Source organism: Sinocyclocheilus rhinocerous, unplaced genomic scaffold (assembly GCF_001515625.1).
Source record: "Sinocyclocheilus rhinocerous isolate Xijiao unplaced genomic scaffold, SAMN03320098_v1.1 scaffold2415, whole genome shotgun sequence".
In the NCBI taxonomy this organism is placed as follows: domain Eukaryota; kingdom Metazoa; phylum Chordata; class Actinopteri; order Cypriniformes; family Cyprinidae; genus Sinocyclocheilus; species Sinocyclocheilus rhinocerous.
In genome coordinates, this window is record NW_015666566.1 from 301,590 (window position 1) to 307,784 (window position 6,195).

At 36.8% G+C, this 6,195-nt stretch overlaps 1 long non-coding RNA gene across 1 annotated transcript in view; it reads right to left on the reverse strand.

Moving 5' to 3' along the window:
* Positions 1 to 488: 488 nt before the first annotated feature.
* The window catches only part of LOC107732800 (uncharacterized), a 126,691-nt gene continuing 120,984 nt past the window's right edge, over positions 489 to 6,195 (reverse strand). Inside the window, exon 3 of the long non-coding RNA XR_001638907.1 lies at positions 489 to 1,240. This is a non-coding gene — a long non-coding RNA (uncharacterized LOC107732800). The remainder of the gene's footprint in view (positions 1,241 to 6,195) is intronic.

Here is a 6,195-nt window from a genome sequence, read left to right on the forward strand (position 1 = left end):
TAGGGTGGTTGTGTACACACACTGCCAACACACATTTCAGTTCAAACAACATGTAAACGTGAATTTTGCATCCGATGACCCCTTTAAGATACGAACAATGGGCTCAGAATTATCAACTTAATTCAATGGGAAAACAAGTTTTCATAGCTTATTAATAGATATTTGTTCTTGTTTTAAGCATAAAGTCATTTCATTTGGCTAAATTTTTCAAGAATCCATTCCTGTAAATATATCCTAATTTATGTATGTTTAGATATTAGTATTAGAAAACAAAAACACTGAGCATGATATTTATTTTTTGCAATGCAAGCAGCATTTAATGCAATAACTTTATGAATTCATGATTTTCTGCTCTGATTTATGAACTTTTTAAGATCTTAATTTGTTGAAGAGCGAATTAAGGCTTTTTAAGACCTGCAGAAACCCTGCTTTCATTGCATAAACAAAAACGGTTGAAACATTCTTCATTTTTCTTTGATCTACCCCTTTATTTCTCTCAAAAAGTAATCCGATTATGTGTTCTACATTACATGTACCACATTTGCCACCAACCACAGAACAGTTTGTGCCTTTAACAAACTACATTTAAATGAGCAGATACACTGGTTTTATCCTGAAAACCAAAAATGCTGATACAGAAATGACATTCTGGTCAGTATGGCTCCTGATCAGAATGTCATTTCTGTATCAGCATTTTTGTGAGTTTAGTTTGAACACGGATGAAAACGAGTCTTAATCGGCTCTGATATAACACATTACAATACTGCACAGCCAGAGTCTTCCTCTGCTAGTCTGCACTGAAAAACCTGTGTGGCTCTGCACTGATCAGTGTAAACCACTGCATCTAAACAGGGTTACCACACAGGAACTGTGTACACGTGCGCGCGTATACGTCCACACACTCCAGAAGAAAATGGAACAGAGCTGATGGCCAGTGGTGAGGACCGAGGCATGTTCCCAACTGCTGGATGAAAAGAGAAAGTTCATGTGTCGACACATACACAAACAGACACACGCACACAGCTGCTGTGGAGGATGCTGGTGGTATGCTGAAGCAGAACTTCACATGTGTGTGTGCCTGTGTGTGTGAGAGAGCAGCAGCAGCAGTTGCTCCGGCGATGTGGATGTGCCGTGCAGAAGTTCTCCCTCAGTTAGCCGGCTGTGGTGATCTGGTGCAGACGGTGCAACACGCAGGCAGATGTTTCCTTCATTGGGTCATTGTGCACCGCCAAACAGGGCGCTGTAAAACAATGTGTGCATGAGCTTGTATGTGTTTTCTATATGTTTGTCTTGCATCAAGTTATCAAATCAGCAGTACACGGCCAACCAGACACCCTCATGGGTTTGCACAAGTCAATATTGTCCTGTCAAAACTCCACATGCCACTCAAACAATAAAAACAGCAGTGAAAATGTTTGATAACAAAGGGTTTTGATTTGATCAATATGTTTCCATCACCCTGTTTTTATGCACATTTTGAAGCATCACATCAGAAACGAGTAACAGAAACACCAAATTTAAAAAAAATAAATGTGCTCGCTTGAGGTGATTTTTGACTTGTATGACAAAGGGTTAATGCAAATAATAGTGCATTTGCCGAATAAATTCATCCATGTGCATCAAAAAAGTAATGTGACTTTGCGCTATAGGACGACATAACCTGACTAGCAGACCGATCTTGTTGCACTGCATCTGAAATGTTGTTATGGTCATTCTTAAATACCTGAGCAAAGTCTGTCATCGAAGTATTTCTGTAGGCCTATAATTACCTCCTAGAACAACACATGCCACCCGACCAATAAAATTACTAATGTAAATGTTTGATAACAAAGGGTTTTTGATTTGATCAATACCTATGTTTCCATAACCCTGTTTTTATGCGCATTTTGAAGTATCGCATCAGAATCGTTTGAAACGCCAAATTTCGGAAACAAACGTTTTTACGCTTGCTTGAGGTGGTTTTTGACTTGTGCGAAAAAGGGTTAATGCAAATGCTAGGAGATGGAAACGCATTTGCCGAATAAAGTCCTCCATGCACATCAAAAAAGTCATGTGACTTTGCGCCATGGGACGGCATAACCTGACTAGCAGACCGATCTTGTTGCACAGCTTCTGAAATGTTGTTATGGTCATTCTAAAATGCCTGAGCAAGGTCTTTCTGTATAATTGCACAGAATAACACGACTGCTTTCCTAAACAGCAGCATTCACCTCCGAAAGCAGTTGTGTTTCGTCTGCTCGCTCTGAGGTGCAAGTCATTACATATGTATTATTATTATATTCAGTGGCTTCTCTTACTTTTCTTTGTGATATTTAGTGCCAGTTTATCAGGAAGTGACGATTTCGTTCTCTTTGACTCGTTGGATGGAAACGATGCATATTCGCAAATGTTTTATGTGATATTACAATTTTGTGCACAAGTTAAATTCGCAACTTTGGATGGAAAAATTAGCATCATGGCAGTATTTAAATGACTCTCATTCAGAAAATGATGGACAAGACAGTTTTCACATGTTGTTTTTGTAAAATGTTGATGCATGTTTAAATTTATATATACATTTTTTGATTTTGCACTTTCTTTGGAACTAGATCAGATTTTCGCCAACTAAAATTAGATGCCATTTTAGAGTAAAATCGAATAATTAATGAATATGATATAATGGAATACTGACATACATTTTTTACTCTTCAAAAGAAAAATTCTATGAATAAGACAAAAACTATAAAAAATGAACACAGTACCAATCCAAAAATACACTTATGTTAAACACAAGACTGTCATAATAAAATGGCTACTATGTTTTAACCAATCCTAAAAACCAAAAGAAGTTGGAATACATTTGTGCCAAACTCTTAAAAAAAAGATCAGTTTGCTTTGCACACTAATGAGTGTTGCTAATTACTGCAGGTGCACATCCTTGAACTCAGATATGATTCAACATGGTGGCAAAAACTCTTTTAAACAGGATGGTGCAATAATATCAGACTTTATTACCTGGGTTAATCTTGTGGAACACTTGGAAAATTTCAACCAAGAAAAAATGCAGCTGGATCTCAAAATATCCCATATACCGTTTTAAACCCTGTAGGGAAATCATGCCAACCCTATGAAGAACCTGGCGTTTTCTCTAGCGTATTAAATGGAAGAGGAAGTGATACAGGCTGGTCTCCAAATCTGACATTTAAAGCAATACCAGCAATGGCACAAAATGTAATGAGACAGATGGGTCCAATAAGCGGGAGATTGGGTGGCATGTCTGAACCGCAGGGAGAACTGACCGCAAGGAACGACGCGCTAAAGCGTTCCAGGAGAACGTGTAGCCGGGGTGGAGAGGGGTTTTAGAAACTGTGGCTCCAGCACAGAGCTCAACTGGAGCACAGCTGCAGCCGACAGCTGCACAGACCCGATCCCAGGAACTGAAAAGAGTGCAAGTGCAAATGTTCAAGTCAAAAGTGTCAAGTCATACTCACCAGAGGTTTCTCTTTTAAATGACACACATGCACACACATTCGCACATGCACACACACTCCGTTCTACTAGCTTTATAAATATTAAGAGACATTTATACTCCAAATTCACCAAAAGACAACTATAACGTGTTTATTCCCTACATGCATCAATATAAATAGCTGTTTTGCTTTACTTTAAAACTGTAGCTTGTCACACTATAACCACTGCTTGTTGGAAAAAATAGCTTGTTACTGTAAAATGAGCTACTGTCATGCATGTAAGCTACTTTTAGTTAGCGACTTCTCAACACTGTCTTTAAGCAAAGACACACAACTTCAGAGTTCTAATGTGAACTCCTGGATTGGCAGATTAAAGCGGCACCATCTTTAGTACAATCCAAACAAGTGACTCCAGTCCAAGCAAGAGTTTATATGTTCTCATTGGCATCCAGACAGAGGAACTGGCAAAGCGCTTTAAGCCATATGTTCCACTGTTCATAATTACCTCTGTCTATACTGAATTTATTTCATAAGGTTACAGACAACCTCCACTTCAGGATTTACAGAGAATTATTGCATATGAAAAGAGGCAAGAGTAAATGAAAGGAGGTTTAGTAATGAATGGGATTTATAAATAGCATGGAAATCCCTCATGAGAACATTTACAGGAATTCAACTGTAATTCAGGTTTCAGTGGTTCAGCATGTTTAAGTATCAGATCATTTGTGATACCGAGAATCTTCACTGCTGTTGCTATTGGTACGATGGTTGGCCAATGTCTAGGTCAGAGTCTAAAGGTCAGAGTTAAAAATGAAAATAAAAAAGGAAATAGTTTCCTTATAAAGTCAGATGTCAGATAAATAATAAAAACTGTATATACAGTCGTGGTCAGAATTATTGGCACCCTTGGTAAATATGATCAAAGAAGGCTGTGAAAAATCTGCATTGTTAATCATTTTGATCTTTTATTTAAAAAATTCACATAAATCTAACCTTTCATTGGAGAATAAGAATTTAAAATGGGGGGAAATATCATTATGACATAAATATTTTTCTCTAATACACATTGGACACAATTAACGGCACCCTTTTATTCAATGCTTTTTGAAACCTCCATTTGGCATAATAACAGCTCTGAGTTTTCTCCTATAATGCCTGATGAGGTTAGAGAGCACCTGACAAGAGATCAGAGACCTTTAATATTTTGGCTTTTGTCACTATTTATTTATTTTTTTAGAAAAAAAAAGAAAAAAAAAACGAGCCAGGGAAGTTTCTGAAATTTGGTTAATTTGACACATAATTGACCCAAATGCTCTTTTTGTACTGTGGAGGGTGCGTTGAGTTCTGCAAGTTGGAGGAGTATGTTTTCATGGTACAATGACCTCTTAAAATAAATCCAATTTATCTATTTTTTCCATGATGTGATCCCTTCAAAGAAGCTTATACTTCTTCAGCGGTTGCTTTCTTAACTTATAGAATCTTACTAAGAGCTGTAAATAAACAGAAAACCACTGAGTCTCACACATCTTATGGGTGACAAACTTGTGGGGCTGTTCTTTGCTTATCCTCTGTCTTTGTTTCTCTTTTCTTTTCTCTTCTGTCTCTTTTGTGTGTGAAATTCTCTGACATCAGGGAAAATAAGATGTTTACTGAGAATGAAATAAGGAACATCATGTTTCAAGTTCTCTCTGGTTTGGCATTTGTGCACAAGCATGGTAAGATTTCTTACACTTTCATTTGTTCTTCTCTGATGTGTTAAAGAGCTTCATAACACCCTTATGCATTTTAATTAGTTCCCAATTACATTTATAATAGTGATATGTGACATGTTTGTTAAAGTTACTTTAGGAAATTAACCTTATTATCCACCAGAAAAGGTGGCTTATGAAAGCCCATTTAAAAAAAAAAAAAAAAAGTTAAATAATTACAAATAATAATAATATATATATATATATATATATATACAGTCGTGGTCAGAATTATTGGCACCCTTGGTAAATATGATCAAAGAAGGCTGTGAAAAATCTGCATTGTTAATCATTTTGATCTTTTATTTTAAAAATTCACATAAATCTAACCTTTCATTGGAGAATAAGAATTTAAAATGGGGGGAAATATCATTATGACATAAATGTTTTTCTCAAATACAGGTTGGACACAATTATTGGTACCCCGAGAAATTCTTACGAGTAAAATATCTGTGAAGTATATTCCCATTCATATTTACAATTTTGAGCATACCAGGGTGATTATGAACATGAAATTATCCAGCCATGGCTTCCTGTTTCACAGGAATATAAATAGGAGGGAAAACAAAGGACATCATCCATCACAATTTGAAAAACCAAAGAATATATTTCTGATGTGCAGCATCACTTTAAAGGAGTGACTTTAAAGGAGACATATTATGCCCCTTTTTACAATATGTAATATAAGTCTCTGGTGTACCCAGAATGTGTCTGTGAAATTTCAGCTCAAAATACTCCACAGATCTATTTTGAGTGGAAGCATAAACACTCTGTTTTTCGGGTCTGTCTCTTTAAATGCAAATGAGCTGCCGCTCCCCGCCCCCTTTTCCAGAACAGAGCTGCGCCATTACAGCTCGTACCTGCTAAAAAACATCTGTTTTGGTTCTGATTATCATGTTTATCGAGCTGAAATCATGCGTTTTACACCATATTAGTTTAAACGTCTGATATATGGTTTTCTGAGAGCACACATCCGAAGCACACGGACAGAAAGCGGC